Source organism: Papaver somniferum, chromosome 1 (assembly GCF_003573695.1).
Source record: "Papaver somniferum cultivar HN1 chromosome 1, ASM357369v1, whole genome shotgun sequence".
Lineage (NCBI taxonomy): Eukaryota > Viridiplantae > Streptophyta > Magnoliopsida > Ranunculales > Papaveraceae > Papaver > Papaver somniferum.
In genome coordinates, this window is record NC_039358.1 from 75,326,056 (window position 1) to 75,345,234 (window position 19,179).

Here is a 19,179-nt window from a genome sequence, read left to right on the forward strand (position 1 = left end):
AGATGGAGAGAGAGAGCTGAGGTTGCAAAAGAAGTAATGATTTTATTGTTCATTTATTGTGCATTATTTCTGTCTGCAGATGCTGCTTAGGCATACTTTAAAGAGGGGACGTCATCCTACAAGGCCATAAAATTTGAAAGGAAGAACGGGCAGTGCTGATGGAAGAATTCTGGCCCTATACTTATACAGATTAGATATGAAGTTTATTTGGTGGCATACTTGTGGATCAGTTTTAGTTAATTTGGGGAGTTTATTGTATTCTTTTCATAAAATGTTAGCACTAAGCGACAGATTTTAACGTCTACAATAGGAAAAAGTTGTTTTTTTTTATATGTAATATATATAATTTTGATCTCAATAATAGAACATCAGAAAGCAGAGTTCGGATACAGTCAGCTCTCAGAAAATTGAATATTCAAGTATAAACAGTGTTTCACAGATGAATGCAAGCAATAATTTCGCAGTTCCAGATATATACACAAAGGAACAGTTTGGGACCAAAAGACAAAGCGTGTTGTATGTTATTGATTTTAAAGCTAACATTCAAAAAAAAAAAATCTTACTCGATCAGAGATACACAATACTGGCATAACCGATGACATTTTTTCACTCTCCATCACAAGGTGTCAATCACACGATATGTAGAGCTAAAAGCATTAAAATGACTAGTAATCCGTCGATGCATGAGTAATATAGCTTGGGATTAATTAATATGGCATTTTCATTAATCAGAACTTCATCTTGGTGTCTCCATGTAGACTTTTTAGGCCTCATTTAGCAGTTGGAGTTCACAAAGTAGAGTATGGTCTTCCTTCAACGATGACGTCCACTGCTAGTTCTTGATAATGTAGGCATACAAGTACCTTTGAAGGCATGACAGATGTACTTTATGAAGTTTCCAATATTCTGCAAGTGAATCAATGAAAGTAATTTCCTTGAGTAAGAATTTCTAAAGTTTAATACGTAAAAAAATAAAAAATCAAGCACTATGGATATTAAACGATCTAGCGAGATGATGATATGTACTGCATCAACAAATCAACTTTTTCTTAAGTACATATTGATATTTACCGTATGATTATATGCAAGCACAAACTAAGGTTAGAGATTTATACAATACACAATGATATGTACTGGATAAAAGAATCAGTTTTTCCCCAAGTACGTAACGATATATACTGAAGGATCAACATAACCTAGGTCTAGTGGTTTATACAGTATGTAATGATATGGAATGCATAAACGAATCATCTTTTCCTAAGTACATATTGATATGTACTCTAGGATAATACATATGCTAGGCATGTGATAAGGAGTGATGTGTGTTCAAGCATAAACTAGTTTCTACTTGGTACATATTGATATGTATTGTATAAATACGTACATATATTTCCAAGTATTCTTTACCATAACACGTTTTTGTAGCTTACCTTTGAGGTAACACATAGACCGAATGTCTTCTCCATCGTCAGGGAACTTATGAATTCTCCATTCCTTGTAACCTGGATGACAAAATACAAGAATTTCCTCTTCATTTTCCTTCTTTCTACTAAAAAGCATAAAAACCATGGAATCCCCATTCCCGTCTGTAACAGTACTAGTCTTTGGAGGTGAAATCAATACACAATCATTAGAGATATATCCATTTAATGTATACCAATACAAAAAATAAATTACTAGTCAAGGAACTACCTTTTCCATAAGTATATATCCACCTCTCTACCTTTTTCATATGTAAAAGAAATGTATATCAATACACAAAAGGAATTACTAGTAATTTTCATAAATATCTATCTAGTCAATACACAGTCATTAAAGATATATCCACCTCTTTGCCTTTTCCATATGAAATTACTAGCCAAGGAGCTGCCTTTTTCTATAAGTATATGTTAATCTACTGTTGGATCATAATGTGAAGCACAACGCAGAAGTTTTTCACTCAGTACATGTCCATATCTATTGTTAGATAATAGTCTGATATACAACTCAAAATTTTCACTCAGGTTTAAAAAGTATACAGACTAAACAGATTAATCCAAACTCATCATACAAATAAAATCCCAGAACCATGGCATTTCTACTGATACAATTGGAGATATGATCGATGTAAGTCGATGATTCTTCCAGCAACCTATGGAAGAGAGATCAAAGTTTATGACGACTGATGTTCGAGCATCGGTTCGTTTCGGAACTAGTTTCAATCAAAATCAAGATAGTGTGTTTTGGATATCAATATGTACTGGGTTTACCTAGTACATAACAAGCATAAAAAGGTTTACCCAGTACATATTTATTGCACTGGTCATATATATCCAGTAATACATGTTGATATTACTAATTCAAGAACAAAGTACATCAACAGTACATATATCAACTATAAACTAGAGTTTTTAGCAGTACATCCTAAATTTTGATGTACGATCATACACAAAATATATGCATTACATATGGATATGTATTGTAAGATCATACGTAAACAAGCAGTAGAAGGGTTTGAGCAGTACATATCAAGAATTTTAACACTACATACTGATATGTACATAACAAGCATAAAAAGGTTTACCCAGTACATATTTATTGCACTGGTCATATATATCCAGTAATACATGTTGATATGTACTAATTCAAGAACAAAGTACATCAACAACACATATATCAACTATAAGCTAGAGTTTTTAGCAGTACATAATAAAATGTAATGTAGGATCATACACAAAATATATGCATTACATACGGATATGTATTGTAAGATCATACGTAAACATGAAGTAGAAGGGTTTGAGCAGTACATATCAAGAATTTTAACAATACATACTGATATGTATTCTAGGATCATATAAAAAAATGGTATAAAAAATCAACAAAAATAAAACTGAAAACATTACACATATTGGATTTAATTTTTGTAATTAGAAACAATACCCTTTTTTTTTGGCAGAAATCCCAGGTTTCTTTGATGTTGGTTGAGTTGCAACAAATTTCTTTTTCTTCTTCTTTCATGCTGTTTCAGAATCGGGAGTACCTTTTTCTTCAAAATCACAATCTTTTACTGATTTTTGGGAGAAGAATCTCGTAGTATGCTAATTCTTCTTAGTAAACTAGGGTTTTGTGGATATGATTCTTCAAAAAAAAATAAGGTTTTTGAGTATTTTATATAATTTCTTAATTGTAAATCTAGGTTTTGATCATTATCCCGTAATTTGATTACAGATTTAGGTTTTTGTGGACTTTTTACAGATAAGAAACATGAAGACAGAGGAAGAACGAATACAGAAGAAGGATGAAGAGATTCCGGGGAAAATCGTTTTTGTTCACACGAAAAGCTTTAAGACGTGAATCAATTGGTTTCACACGTGAGTATCGATGGGCAGGTAAGTAATTTTCAGTTTTCAAAAGGTTTTTGGACCTCCGGTTAAAAGATTTTTCCCTCTGGACTACAGGTTAACCCGGGTCAGGTTTTGTGGACCATCTAGCAAATTTCTCATATAATTAACGATAATGGATTGATGAAATTTCACGGGTATATTAATTATATATCCTTACTTTTAACACCCTATAAATATATCCTTATTCAACAATAATTATGTCCCTCTTTTTTAATAACCTTATCTATTTAAAATTAGATTACCTCAATATCCTCACCCATATAATATTTTTCTTTATTTCAAAATGGAACAAATTTCTTCCTCTCCCACTTCACCACCACCAACATTCAACTACCACTCCGCCACCACCATTCAACGAAGACCACCTACCAACCGCCACCACTACTGATATTCCACCACCACTCCGTCACACCACTAGTCCGCCACCACCACTAGTCTGCCGCACCACCACTGCCGTCGTCGTCGCCATCGCCGCCGTCACTGCCGCCGGTTTAGATATTTTTATATCAACAACAGTAGTTGATCCAAAAAAAAAAGGATCAACATTAGAAGTTGATCCATTTGGGGGATCAACAACAGTAGTTGATCCAAAAAAAAAAGGATCAACTGTAGAAGTTGATCCATGTAAATGGAGTGAACTTGGCGTAAGTCGAACACGCATCATCTGACATGGAGTCAGTCATGATACCATTGCACCACAAGTTCAACATTGGAAGAAAATTACATGATTTCAACTATAAGCATGATTATACTTATCCAAGGAAATATTGTCAACAATAGGAGTTGAAAGGATCAACAACAGTAGTTGATCCCATGAAAAATTGGGTCAACAACAGGAGTTGATCCCATAAAAAATTGGGTCAACAGTAGCACTTGATCCCATAAGTTGGATCAACAACAGTAGTTGATCCCGTAAAAACTGCAGTAAGTAGGTTTAGTGAAAGGACAATTACTATACCTGGAACATCATCAACAAATGCAACCAAAATCACACCCAATCTCCACCAAGATCACAGTCAAACTCCACCACCAACATCACCATAAACATCCAGAACCATAATCATATTTTTAGAAAAATAATAATTTAATCATATGCAAAAGCCCCAAAATTTATAATCACAATTAAACCACTATCATTCTACCGTCAATTTCTTCATCGTCAAATGTAATAAGAAACATACTTGATGAATAGGTTGATAGAATTGGTACGAACAGGATACTCAAGCAATTTTTATGAGAAATGAAATTATTAATCATTCCTGACTTTGAAGAACTAAATGGAAGATTATGATTAAAATTTTCTCCTATTTCAGTTAACGATACAGATTCAATATTATCATCACATTTAATTAACCAAACGCGATATGGATCCAGCTACCACCACGAATACATCACGAAAAACACCAACCTCCACCACTACGGACCCTATGAATCCACAATAAAAATTAAGATTTTCGAAATCGTAAAATTAGTTTTCACAAATTTCAGATCTGAAATTGAAATACTTTCGATTGATTTTAATCTCAAATCTAAATGGTGGCTATAAACACGGGGGTGATGGTGTTGGTTATGGTGGCGGAGATAGAGATCGTGGTGATGATGGTTGCAAGGATGAAGTTGACGGCGGTGCGTTCGGTTGATTTTAACTGGAGAGCATCAAAGAGGAAGTACAGATATGAAAAATGAAAATAATGAAACGATCTTCTCTGAAACCTTATCAGTTTCTAGGGGTGAATTCGGAAAAAGCAAAAATGCTAATGGATCCCTCATGGGCTTATGAAAGGGGAGGGACATATTTATTGCATGATAAGGATATTTGTATAGTCCATCAAAAATAGGGACAAATATTCAATTACCACAAATTTCACGATATAGAAAAGGAAATTCTATTTCGCGATTATGATGTGGTGGAAAGAAATTGATAAGTGCAATTTTTTTATATCTATCGTCACCGAGATACCTGCAACTTTAGGTCTTTCACCATGTGAAAAAATATGAAGATTTAGGTTTCAAATGGATCACCATTCGTGAAATTATTATCATGAATTTTGATTTATGGGACGTACATGTCAACTGCACGTGATTATTTGGATGGATGGTAACGGCAAAGTTATTGGATGGATGGTAACGGCAAAGTTAACAGAAAAGGAAGTTTCACCTATTATTAATTTCTAAAAGGGAAAATGCAAATTAGCTATTTATTTTGAGGGGAAGTTTTAGATGTAAAATTTAATTTAACTATCAACAAGCTCTTCTTCTCTTGTTGCTATGAAGGTGTGAAATTTGAAGTTTCTGTTAATGGTTCAGCTCATAAGCGTTTTGTCGCAACGGAGGAAAACAAAAATGGGGCTAGTAGTAGGATTGCATATATAGAGACAAAAAGAAAGAATTATATGCCAAACAATTATTTTAGTTTCAGTGTTTCAGCTAAGCTTTTACTCTTTGCATGAAATTAGGAGTAAAAGTTGTTTTGCGGTCAATAGTTTCGCGGGGAACCGTTAAGCACACTACTCATAGTGATTTCCAGCCAGTTCACAGTTTTGGTATTGAGATGGTGTTAGGTGGTGTTACGTGTATCAATTAACCATTGAAGAATTAGATTGGCAGTTGTTAAATTTGTTGCCATCAAACAGCACCCGTGGCCTAATGGATAAGGCGTCTGACTTCTAATCAGGCGATTGTGGGTTCAACGCCCACCGGGTGTGCATTTTATTTCTTCTCATTTTCATTTTGTTAGCACTGAACTTAAATCGACGATGAAGGGGAGGGAATGACTTGTGCTTGGGTCATTAATTTTTTTTTCTTTTTCTTTTGAAGCATGTTTTTATTAATAGTTGCGTACTATTTCTTTTTTTTTATTATTTTTTTTTATACGAAAGTAATTAATTTCTGGCATTGTATGTCGTTGGATAACAGAGTTGATCCATGGAGAGTAATCCATGTATTCTTCTAGCAAGAGTTTATGCGTTCTAACTCTCTTAGAAATACAATCAGCTATATTATTCATATCCCTTTTAACATGGGATATTTTACAAAACTGAAAGAGGAAATGAATGTTTTAATGCTTGTAATAAAATGATGATTCTCACATCTGACAAGTGCATTACCAGAGTTGACAGACTTCACATCTATTTCGACATCAACTTTAAGATGAATCTCCTTAATGTTTTGAGCCTTGATCCAACTTATAGCCTCTAAGATAGCCATGCATTGACCAGTTTCAGGGTCGATCACTCTGTCTGCATAAGATCCTTTAATGCCATTATAGGTACCTGCATAGGGCAAAGCACCATACTGGTGCCAACAATGTTGGTTAGATGATCAAATGAGGCATCTGCATATAATTTTGAAATATTAGGTGGGCATTGTTCTTCTATAATCGTTGGATGCAATTCAGCTTCAATATTCTGAAAAGAGAGTGAAAAATTATGCAAATGAAATTTGAATCTAGACACAATTGACAAAGGGTTTAGAGATATATCCTGGAAGATGCATTCGCATCTCTCCTTCCATATGATCCAGCATCTCACCATCAGCGACATCTTCCAATAATTTTGATCCTCTAAACCATTCACTTGGTTTGCCTCAAACCAAGAAATAACCCACTCCATTATGCTCTCAACATTATTAGCTACTTGATCAATGTTAATGTTAAAGCATCTCCAAACTGTTCTGGCATGATTACATTTTAGAAGAAGGTGGAAGAGAGATTCCTCAGGGTGATTGCAGATGCTATAATGCGTTTCGGTAGAGTTGTTGAATTGAGCATCCTTGACTCTAGTCTGAACTATATCTTTGAGGCATTTTCATATGAAAAGTTTTATTCGATGAGGTAACTTCATTTTCCAAAGATATTACCTCCTTAGGAACTGTATTTAGAGTTTTGCTGATGAAGAACTCTGCTTTCAACTAATTTATTATAAGCACTTTCAAGAATTGACCATCTTTTGTACAACGCCACCTGGTGACATCTTCTTCTTCATTATTTATCTGCATTCTTGTAATTTTCTCCACCACTTCAGGAGTAAAAAGGATTTGGAGAAGACTGGTATTCCATTCAGAAGTATTAGGAATTATAAGCTCCTTAACATGCACGTAAATTTAATGACTTGCACAAGAAGGAATATGCTCGTAATATAAATTTACGATCCAATCATCATATCATATTCGAGTCTTATTACCATTATTGACCTCCAAACAGTAATTCTTTTGTAGAACCCTAAGACCAACTTCAATACCTTTCCAAATCCATGAGGAGTTATCTTTGTCTGATTAAATACGAGGAAAATATTCATTTTTGAAGTATTCGACTTTTAACAATTTAACACACAATAGACTAGATTGTGTACAAATTCTTTAAGCCATTTTGGTAAGAAGGCCACGATTCAGCATCTCTAAGTCTCTAAAAGCTAAACCTCCAAACTCTTTTAGAATGCATAAATTCAGCCATGGGATCGGATTGTTACCTCTATTTGCTTTGTGGTCTCAGAAAAATTTCCTTTGCAGAGTGTCTAGATTCTTAATTAGTTATTTTTTGGAATCTTGAAAGTACTCGTTTGGTATTATGGTACAACACTAAGAACAACTTTAACCATAATACCTCTTCCAGCCCGACACATAGTTCCACCTGCCAATTTGCAAGTCTCCTTTAAAAAGAAACATTAATTTCTTCAAAAGATTTAACTTTGGATTTACCAATAAAAAGTGGTGAACCCAAATATTTCTCCTTGCGGTCCATGTTCTTTACTCCAAGTATATGACTGAGAGAGTCACATATAGAAGGATCCAAATTACTGTTAAATAAGATGAAAGATTATTTGTCAAAGTTTATGACTTGACCAGATTGTGAACTAAAGTCTTCAATAACCTGTAAAAGATTAGTCACACTGGTTAAATTAGTATGAGCAAAGATTAGATAGTCATCTGCAAAAAGAAAATGATTAACAGGAGGAGCTCCTCTTGCGGCTTTGATTCCTGGCATCTCTTTAGTGTTATGAGCTACTAGAAAACCATTTCATAGCCAAATGAAGAGCTAAAGAGATAAGGGATCTCCTTGTCTAATACCTCTTGAAGGATTAAATTATGAGAAAGGTGAACCATTAATAAGTACAGAAAGTGATGTAGTACTGATGCATTGTTGAATAAGTTAAGTCTATTCTTCACTAAAACTAAAACTTCTCATATAACTTTTAAAATGAAACACCATTCTAGACTGTCAAAGGCTTTAGACGTGTCCACTTTAAGAGATAGCCATCCACCTTCACCCTGCTTTCTCTTCATAGAATGTATGAGTGAGAAATGATAGATTTGAGCCATTTGACATCATTTTGATTAATCATCGTTTTCTTTCTTTTTCTTTTGAATCTTTTCATTTTGCTAGATTTGAGCCATTTGACAATGAGCTTAAATCGACGATGAATGATAGAGCCCCGAGGGGAGGGAATGACTTGTGCCGAAGGCTCTCAATAATTGCGTAATAATTTAAGAGGGAGGATTCATAGACGATATTATATGTGCAATTAATATTCGTACAAGTTTAAATCAAATTTTTTATAAAGTCCAAATGGCAATTAATCTGAACTCAATATTTTAATGAAATGTTTCTCCTATTAAACTCTAGATTCCTACAAAAAATGAGTACAATTCGATATACCAAACCTTACCATCTACCGACTGAAATTTCGACCGTTAATTTTCAACGATTGATGTTCAAAGTGGTACATGATGGTGTTATACGTCTCGGATTGTGCTCATTTTTTTGTAGGAATCTATAATTTAATAAGAAGAACATATCATCAAAATATGGGGTTCAAATTCAATGTCGTTTGAACTCTAAAGAAAAATTGGTTCAATCTTGTATGGATAGTATACATATAAGATTTTCATCGTCTTAATTTTATTAGTTAACTTAACTCGAGTCATGATATAAGTGTGATTAACGTCTTAACACTGAAGACTATTTATAAGAAGCGATTTTTTTGTTTTGGAAAAACTTCCGGAGATTAAACACCTCACAAGAAATCATTTCTTTTTTTTCTTCATTTTATGGAAATATCTTAAAACTTGTTTGGATACCAGAAACAAAAGTCAGAAGCAAAAGTCAAAAGCAAATTATATTTGCTTCACAAAAAGTTATTTTTTATTGCTTTTAGAAGTCATTCTGAAATTATGTACCCAAACTAATTTCTGACTTTTTTGCTTTCAAAAGTCAAAAAGTAACTTTTGGATAGCTATGCATAGGGCTGTCAATGGATGTTAACGTAACGGATATTGTCTCTTCCGCTGCCGCTGCCATTAAAAATTATAGGATATCTGTTATCCGTTAAGTTCCGGCGGAAATAGGAAAATCAAAAACGTTGCCGTTACGTTGGATTTACCGGATAGAGGATATTTATCCGTTACCATCCGATACAAACAGAAAATAGGCTAAAAACACATATCAGCTATTAAATCCAACAAAACAGGTTCTAAATCCATGCCACACACACACAAAAACAGACATACAAATATTCAGATGTTCTAGGCTTCTGGCAAAAGAAAAAATCATGTTTTTTGAAAAGGAAAAGACATCTCCATGACTCCATCTCCATTTGCTGCAACAAGCCAACAACTGCAAATGCATTCCTCCTCTAGACTCCAGCTCCATATTCTCCACTGCCAGTGCCAAGTGCCAACTGTATCTGCAACTGCAAGTGCATTCCTTCCACCTTGCTCCTTAGTCCTGAACTTCTCCATTTTGAAAGGAAAATCAAAAGTGTTAGACATTTTAAGCTGGAAGTGTCATTGTCAGTGCAATAAGCATATACATTGCAAATAAAAGATTAAGATGTAAGGAAACTTACCAGTAACACAACTATCACTGTCACTGACAGTGATATCTGGCAGCCAATCACCCAAACAAAGCAATGCTTCAACAAGTTCTGGAGCTAATGAACTCCTGTGAGATGTGAGAACCCTGCCACCAATACTAAACATAGATTCTGAAGCTACACTTGTCACTGGAACTTCCAAAACATCTCTTGCAATCCTTGAGAGAGTTGGGTACTTTGGAGCATGATTCTTCCACCAGCTTAAGATATCAAACCTCATTTCTTCAGTGGCTGTGCCTTTAGGAAGAACTGGTTCTGCTAAGTAAGTCTCCAGTTCTGACTTCTGAACCTCAAAGACATTGTTTTCCATAATAAAATCTTCATAACCAAATTCATATGATGATGTTGTAGCTGCAGAGATCTCCATTCCAGCTGAACTCATTCCACTATCATAATAATCTGGAACTGTGGTGTTTGTTTCATAAGCACAGTAAAGAGCATTGAGTGCAAGATCAAAATTTTTATAGTGACTTTGATATTGATTGGCACCATACACTCTTTTCATAACAAACTCCACCCATCTAGCCTTATACCTAGGATCTAAAACAACACCAATGCCCATCAAAGTATTACTTTCTTTCCAGTAGCAATCAAATTTCATCCTCATATTCTTGTCCATGTCTCTGATGTACTCATGCTCACTTGATTCCCATATATTAATGCATCTATTAACCTCTTGCACACTGTTATAATACAAATTTGCTGTGGGATACTTAATCCCAGCTAATTTGGTTGAAATGACATCAAACAATTCCAAACATTCAGATATATGTATTCCTTGTTGCCACTCCTGAGAAGATGGTAGTATCTTGAAGTCATTATCTAAATCAGCTAGCCTAACAAAAGCTTGTCTCAAAAAAATTGCATCCTTTAGCATCTTAAAGGTGGAGTTCCACATGGTATCCACATCTAAACCCACAGACCTTGAAGCAGGAAGCTTAACTTGGGCCATTGCACATTCAAATCTCTGTTTCTAGCCTGACTTGACTTGACATATTTTACACACTCTCTAACTGCATCTGTAAATGGAGCAGCTACTCTCATTCCCCACCCAACAATCAAGTGAAATACATGATTACTACACCTCATTTGGAACATATCCCCATTAAGAACTAAACTTTCTTTGCTATCAAGCCATTTTTTCAGATTTTCCATCATAACATTGTTGGATCTAGCATTGTCAGCAGCTACAGCAAAAAGTTTATTGTCTATGTTCCAATCTAGACACACTTTTTTCACTACAGATGCTAAAACTTCTCCAGTGTGTGGTGATGGCACTAAAGTATATGCTAGTGTTTTCTTAACCAGTTTCCACTCATCATCTATGAAATGCAGTGTCACACAACAATAACCATCCTTTGTATGCTTACATGACCACATATTTGTTGTTAAACTACATTTAGATGTAATATTGTCAAATTGTTCTTGTAATTGCAGTTTGAACTCAGTTGTTAGTCTCATGATGTCTTCCCTAACTGTATTCCTAGTGTAAAGCTTAGCAGTAGGATTTAGATACTTAACAAACTCTCTAAAATAAGGATGCTCAACTATAATGATTGGATAACTATGTTTAGCAATCATTTTGGCAACTAGTATCCTAGTAGCAACAACATCATACTTCCAATTAGCTAACTTGGTTTGAGCATTACCTGTTTTGACAGAAGTGATCTTCCTTTGTCCTTTCTGATTCTCAGGATTTTCCATGCAGATTCTAGCATGGTAATGCAAGCGGCTATTTCCTTGTTTACTGGGAGCAGGTATCTTTTTATGACAATGCTTGCATTCAGCCATAAGTATCCCAACATCCTTCCCTTTTACTATCTTCTTTCCAATTTTCCTATCAAAATCAACCCACACATCAGACCTTACTGAGGACAGTTTTTTCTTCTGTTCAGCTATAACTGTGTCTTCATCTACTTCTACATCTTCTTCTCTAGGACGAATTGCAGGTGTAACAGAAGCAGGTGTTGAATTAATTTCAGAACCTTCAACTTGGTTGGATGCAGCAGCAGGTAAATGTGATGCAACTGACAGTGAGAGATTCTGTGAAGACCCAACATGGTTTGATGCTCCTCTTTCGCTTTGGGACATGATTAATTTCACAATTTTGAAATTATGAACCCTAATTTCAGAAACCCTAATTCCTAAATTGAAAAACTGAGTAAGATTGAAATTAAACTCACAGGAAATTGAAGAAGAAAACACTAATTTCGAATCACTAATCACACTCACACAAGATTTCTATAGAGAAAACGATGATTTCTCTCTTTTTCTCTCTGTTGAAACTGAAGTGAAGAAGAAGAGAATGAACTGAATTCATTCGAGTTTCGACGATACACAAACACAACACAAGTGAAAAAATTTACACGCGCAATACGCACGTTAGCGGATAACGGAACTAAACCTAACGGAAATGCACGGTTCCACTACCGTTACGTTAAGAAGGGATTATCCGTTAACTTATCGGTACCGGATATCCGTTTACCTCTATGTCGGACGATAGCGATAACGTCTAACGGATTATCGGTATCGGCTAACGGAAAATCGATATCCATTGACAGGCCTAGCTATGCAAATAGGCTATTGACACTGCATCACCACTCATACAAAAGCAAGGATGTTTTAATTATGGATTTGTTAATTAAGACTTTGCCTTATGTAATATAACGTTCCTAAGTATGCTAGATATCTATTTTTTGAATTTTTCTTCCTAAATCAGTTAGAGTACTTCCTCCAATGTCTGCTATCATTTAATCTAATAATATTAACATTTCCATCAAAAAGGAAATTAATACGAAGCTCGTAGTAGTCTGCAAACTGGTCCTGCAATTCAAGGAAATTTAAACTTTTAGAATCCACCTATAACTCAACTAACAACTAAAATATTTTGTCACTTGCAAATCACCATCTGAGGAACAAATTCTTTTTATTTTCGATGCTATTTTGGATTTCTACTTTGTTGAGTGTTGGATATTGACCAATATATGGTGAGAAATTTTACTGGGGAATGTCAATGAACTAGAGCATAAGCTAAGCTATCATAGCTACCAATCCTAAAGAACCAAAGCTTTAGCCATGTTATAGGAAGTTGTACGGGCAACTCGTAAAAAATATCCATTTTCTTTTTTATTAGAAGAAAATTGCAAAAAGGTAGTAGACTATACTCAAGGAAAACCAAGCACAACACCCTGGTAAAATCAATCAATTCTAAAGGAAGCACGTCTGTTGTTGTGGCAATGCGATAACTTTTCGGGTTTCATCTTTACTCCCATGAAGGAAAATCAAGTTGCAGTAAATTGGCTAAAAAATTTAGGATATTGACTCATTAACATGACCTTACCCTATTAATCTCAGAGGTCACGAGAGTTTAGATTTTCAAGATAGATTATGTAAAAATGAAATCTTTTCCGATGTCTTCTTTATCATTTTTATTGAAAAAATTTCTGCTGCAGAAATTGCTCTAATTTGGAATTCTCATATAAGGCTATTGGCAAACTCGTCAGGGTGGCACGAAGGGAACTCACAATGCCAACTTTTGTTTCTTTATTTTTAGGTTAAGATAAGATTAATCATGTCTGGTAATCATTTTTCTAGAAACTCTATTTTGGAAAAGGATTATTTCGTAATATAAGTTTGTTGAAGAACCCGGTTTACAAATATTGATTTGTTCAAACTTTCATCAATCTTGGTTAAGCACCTAACAATTTACTTATTTACCTTTATTCGTTCCCATGTTGACCTTCCACGCCATTTTTCAGGCCCGTCGATCTTGATTCAACTTCGTTTCACCATTTTCAGGTTCCTTATATCGTTTCCCAAAAAGATTCATTATTCCCAAGTGTTTTAGGTTTTTTGGTTGGTGAGGAATCGATAGTTTTCAGGTTTGTCGAACTCGATTCATGATCGTTACACCGTTTTCAGGTTCGTCGAGCTTAGTCCAAAATCAATACACTCTTTTCAGAACTGTCGAATCGTTTACCTTTACCGTGAAAAAGATATAGTTCAGGGATAAATGAGATAAAATAGCTACCACCTAGCATCCAACTGTATTCAAAAGAAAAAAAAAAAAGAGAAAGTGAGACTACACCGATATCAAGACGGGTAGATATTTGAAATCGGAAATCACAAGAGGTTTATATTTGTAAATGGCTCTTTGAAAAACAAGGAAATTTCCTTGTTAGAGGCGACTATTGCACTGATAAAGCCAGAACCCGTTGTTAATAAGGTTTATGCTAATACGTAAAAGAAATTTCTATCTAGATGAGTCGAATGACGCTTAAATAAATTTACACTGACATAAAACGTATAATAAATGCCATTAAAACTGTTTAGAGCAAACAGCACCCGTGGCCTAATGGATAAGGCGTCTGACTTCTAATCAGGCGATTGTGGGTTCGAGTCCCACCGGGTGTGCACTTTTTTGGCATCCGTCAAACCTGTTTACAGAGTTCAATCTGGCAACTAATTTTCTTTTTTTAAGTATAATGCGTGCTAGTTAAACGACAATGAGCTGTCTAGTGTGTCACAATTGATTAGTCGAGTCCATCTAGGGTCTAGAGGTGACCTAAATAAAGGTCCTAAACAGTAAAAGCAGCACGAGGGATGTTACTGATATATAATTCCATTCTAAATAATTTGTTGCAGAGTTACTTTTAAGAAATTTACGTTCTAATTAACTAATTGTTTAACTTGAGTCATAAGCATGATCATAGTAGGACCTCAAATATATGTGACCTCACTAGAAGTTTGTTGTCAACGATTGTTAAACACAAACAACAAATTAGCTCACATGTCACCATAAGCTGTCCAGTCTACCACGGCAACCCATATATAATATACTGCTAATTTAGTAAAGTACCTTATTAGTATTTGATTATAACGACAGTTTATTTGCATATATATAATGGCTCGATGTCTACTTGTCAAAAAAAATTCCCGCAGGATAAGATTACAGAAAAGTGTAAAACATCGCATATGCACAACCCGGAAGGAGAAGCTTTGACAAGCTAAAAGCAGGATTTACATTTTTTTGTAAACCTTTTGACTGTCTTCAAGGAGGGTCCTCCACTGGTTTCGTGAGACTCCTAAAACAAACACAAAATTGGTTAAAAAGACTAAAATCAACAATTCCTGGAGATTTTGATACTGTTTAAATGGACAAAAATGTAAAAATAGTCAGGATGTAAACAATTTCATCCTACCCATTTTCAAATACTTTTTCTTATTTTTAATTTACATCAGGATGCATCCAGTTTCATCCTTACTATTTTTTAAGTTTAAGTCAGGATGAATCCAGTTTTATCCTTACTATTTTTTTAGTGTCCATTTCACCCGTACTAATTTTTACTCGTCCATTTGAACTATGTTTTAAAAATATTTGGACAAATGACCCATTTTCCGTAAATCAATTATCATCTGTAAAACGTTGGCTCGACAATGATCTATAATTCTATATAGGATAATGATTAAAGAAAATCTTTGAATCGTATAGTGTATCAAACTATGTATGATTCTGGTTCATATGAGAAACGAAAAGGGTTAAAGGACAAAATGCCCCAAAATCGACCCCCCAGGTTTGAAAATGCCCCGGACGTTAGGCAAGAAATCAAAATGCCCCAAAACCGTATCAAAATGTCCCATTCTGTTATGTTTTCCGTTTCAGAGCGTTAAGTGGTCAAATGCGTAAGCATGTGGCCCGCACGTGGAAATCGATTGACATTTATACCCTTCTGTTCACCAAGATGAAAATCTAGGGTCCTATTTTCGTCATTTACTGAGATTGCGACACGTGTCGATTACAAAAATGGACGGCGATAGATTTTGGGTTTTACATTTTACCGATTTTTTTTAAATGACCACGGTATCCTATTGTGGAACATCCTAGCTAATCAACAGCTAGATTTTCAGACCGTTGTGAGACTCCGACCGTTGTAATAACGGTCATTTTTTTTGTCTCCCCTGACTTATAAATTGTGAAGATGATCCAACCAAAAATCAGTAAAAAAAATTTTTTCTTCATAATGGCTGCTACATCAAGCCGGGAATGTGAGATGTGCAATGAAAGAAATCATCAATCAATTGATTGTCATTGGATCTACACAAGGTGTAAATTAGTTCCTTGTAATGGTATTCGTAAACTTTTAAAGGTCAAAGATGGTGCTAATTCAGGGAAGAAATTCTTCTCTTGCTCTAATCCCATGTGTTCATACTTCGAATGGTTTGATGATGCAATTAAATCCATTGCACCTCAGTACAATGGAGGTTGTAAAGCTTGTGTTGGTGATCACAAATTTTCTGATTGTCCTTGGTCACAGACTAGATGTATCAACCCCAAATGCAATTCAACAAAGGTGAGAATTTTAAACATAGCTCAAACATCATGGAATTATGGTATTGGCTACCTAAAATGCCTAGAAGGTGAAGATTTCCAATGGGTTTCTGATGCAATCTTTATGAAGAAACAAAAACAATTAGATAATATTAAAGGTCAAATTTGTGCACAACTAAAGATAAAGTGCACAATTAGAAGATAAAGCACAACCAAAACTCATGTCAGAAAAGGTTAATGTAATGTTATCATATTGGAAGTATTCCTCAATGTAATGAGCTGAATTAAGAAATAAAACCATGATTGTGTCCATACTTTTTAAACCCATAGATTCATAAATAAAAGTCTGCTAAAACTTTCAACATAAACTAACTAGTAGTATGTCTGCCATTAAAAGACATAGGTCTATAAATGCTAAAAGACATAAAAAGACATAGAAAGACATAAAATAGGAACCCTGCATTTCTATTGTTGATACTTGGAGTTAGGCTTTCTAACCCTTTTTGATGATGGTTCAGTAACGTTGATTGTTTGGCTAGAAATGTTAACAGTACCATTAAAAATCTGGTTAAAACAGGCACTAGAAGGTGTAGAAGAAGTGGATGGTACCTTCCTTTTAGATCCAACATCAACTGCAGTGGAGGAGGATGGTGCAGTTGTCTTACAAATTTTACAGTAATGATTCCAAAAATTATTACCAAAAACAGAAATGTTTACAGTAATCATACTAATGTTTACACTAATTTCATTTTCCCTGAATCAAATTACAACACAATTTTCATTTGTATTGGCTACACAAATGAACCCTAATTTGTACTTTCTGAAATCTACCCACTAGCTTTGCATATCCATAATTTATCAACAACCCTTTCACCCTGCAGCCATCACCAACTCAGTTTAAATCTCAAATCGTCACAAACCCTAACTTCAGATTATAACAACATCATCTCAAACCAATTTCATAATCACATTCCCTGAATCGAAAAATCAAAAATCATAATCACATATCCTAAATCGCAAACCAATTTCACAAACCCTAACCCTAAATCGTAAAGCATATACCAAATCAAACAGATCAAATGTAGAAAGATACTCATCACATGGTTAATCACAAACCCTAAAACGTCAAATTTCTGAACAAAAAACTTACTTGTTCGTCACCGGGAAGAGAAAACCTGCCTCTTATCTACTCCTTCTCATTTATCTTATCGATTTGCAGTTCCCTTTGTCCTTCCGGTTTATCAATCTCTCAATCTCTCTCGCCTGTAACCCCATCGCTCTCTGAACTATCTGGGAAAATTTTCGATTCCTTTCTGTGGCTGAAAATCGACACAGATGAAGATAATACCTATAGCACACGTACGAAACACACGTTTGCTACAGGTGTCAGTCCTTGACCACGTGTCCTTGAAATAGATGCCCACGTGTTAAGAGAACCATATCAGTACGTGTCGGGTATTTTTTCTTGCGAAGGGTAAAAATGAAAAATCACACTATACTTGACTGGTCAAAGGTAGTGAAAATGCCCCAATTTTGACCAAAATTTGAAAACTAACGGAATGGGGCATTTTGATTTCTTACCTAACGTCCGGGGCATTTTCAAACCTGGGGGGTCGATTTTGGGGCATTTTGTCCTATAACCCAAACGAAAAAGCTACTCCAGAGTCCCCGGCATATTCAGATTCTGCCATATTCAATATGTCAGATATGTCCTTTCGGATTTTTTTCCCTTTCCAACTTAACACATCTTTTAGTACGACCACTTGTTAGAGCGTCTTATTGCAGTTATTCATGCAGTCACCATTCACCAGAGAATCTTTTTCGACATGTACAACCGAAAACACAATTTAGTAAAACTGGCGATCCACAGACGTCTAAATAATATGCACCGAGAAATCACTTTTCGGCTTCTGGAAGTTGAAAAGTCAGAAATCAGTTTGGCAATATAATTTCAGAACGACTTTTAGAAGGAGAAAAATTAATTTTTCGGGAAGCAAAATAATTTTGCTTTTGGCTTCTACCTCTAGAGAAGCAGAAACACATCTACTATTGGTAATCAAACGCGCTATAAATCATGCAAAACGAATGAGTGGGTTACTTAACATGATAAATTATGTTGCAACAACTCTTCTTAATGGATAAAAATATAGATCTCGTAATAAATATGTCGTTGAACCCACACACCGTGTTTGAATCCATACGTCTGTACCAAGAAAGCGATATTTCGACAACGCAACGGTCAAGGAGGAGTACAGTGCACATCAGTGGTCGGTGGTCCGGTCCATTATTTTTGTAGGACATTCATGCATTACTCAATAACAATGTAGATATCTGTCTTTCTTTCTAATCAGGGTCCATTAAAACTCTCCATTAGAAGCAAAATTAAATACTGTACTTTTTGTTCACTTTCTTCTCAAGATTTGTTAGGTGCTCACTCAGCTCAGATCCAAGAACAGTATGGGACTGTTAGTTTTGGAAAGTAAACTCCTTTTTATTCACATGGAAATATTTATATCGATCAACCCATGAATGGATGAAAGAATGAAAATGAAAGTACCCTTCCAAATGCTGACCCCAGCGTACGTATTTACCTTTT

General features: G+C 34.9%; 2 non-coding genes across 2 annotated transcripts; both read left to right on the plus strand.

Annotated features, from left to right (window-relative positions):
• Nucleotides 1-6,018: 6,018 nt before the first annotated feature.
• On the plus strand, nt 6,019-6,091 carry TRNAR-UCU. Its single transcript has one exon. It is a non-coding gene; the product is annotated as a tRNA-Arg (tRNA).
• An 8,504-nt stretch (nt 6,092-14,595) lies between these two features.
• TRNAR-UCU lies at nt 14,596-14,668 on the plus strand. The gene has a single exon. It is a non-coding gene; the product is annotated as a tRNA-Arg (tRNA).
• Nucleotides 14,669-19,179: the final 4,511 nt, after the last annotated feature.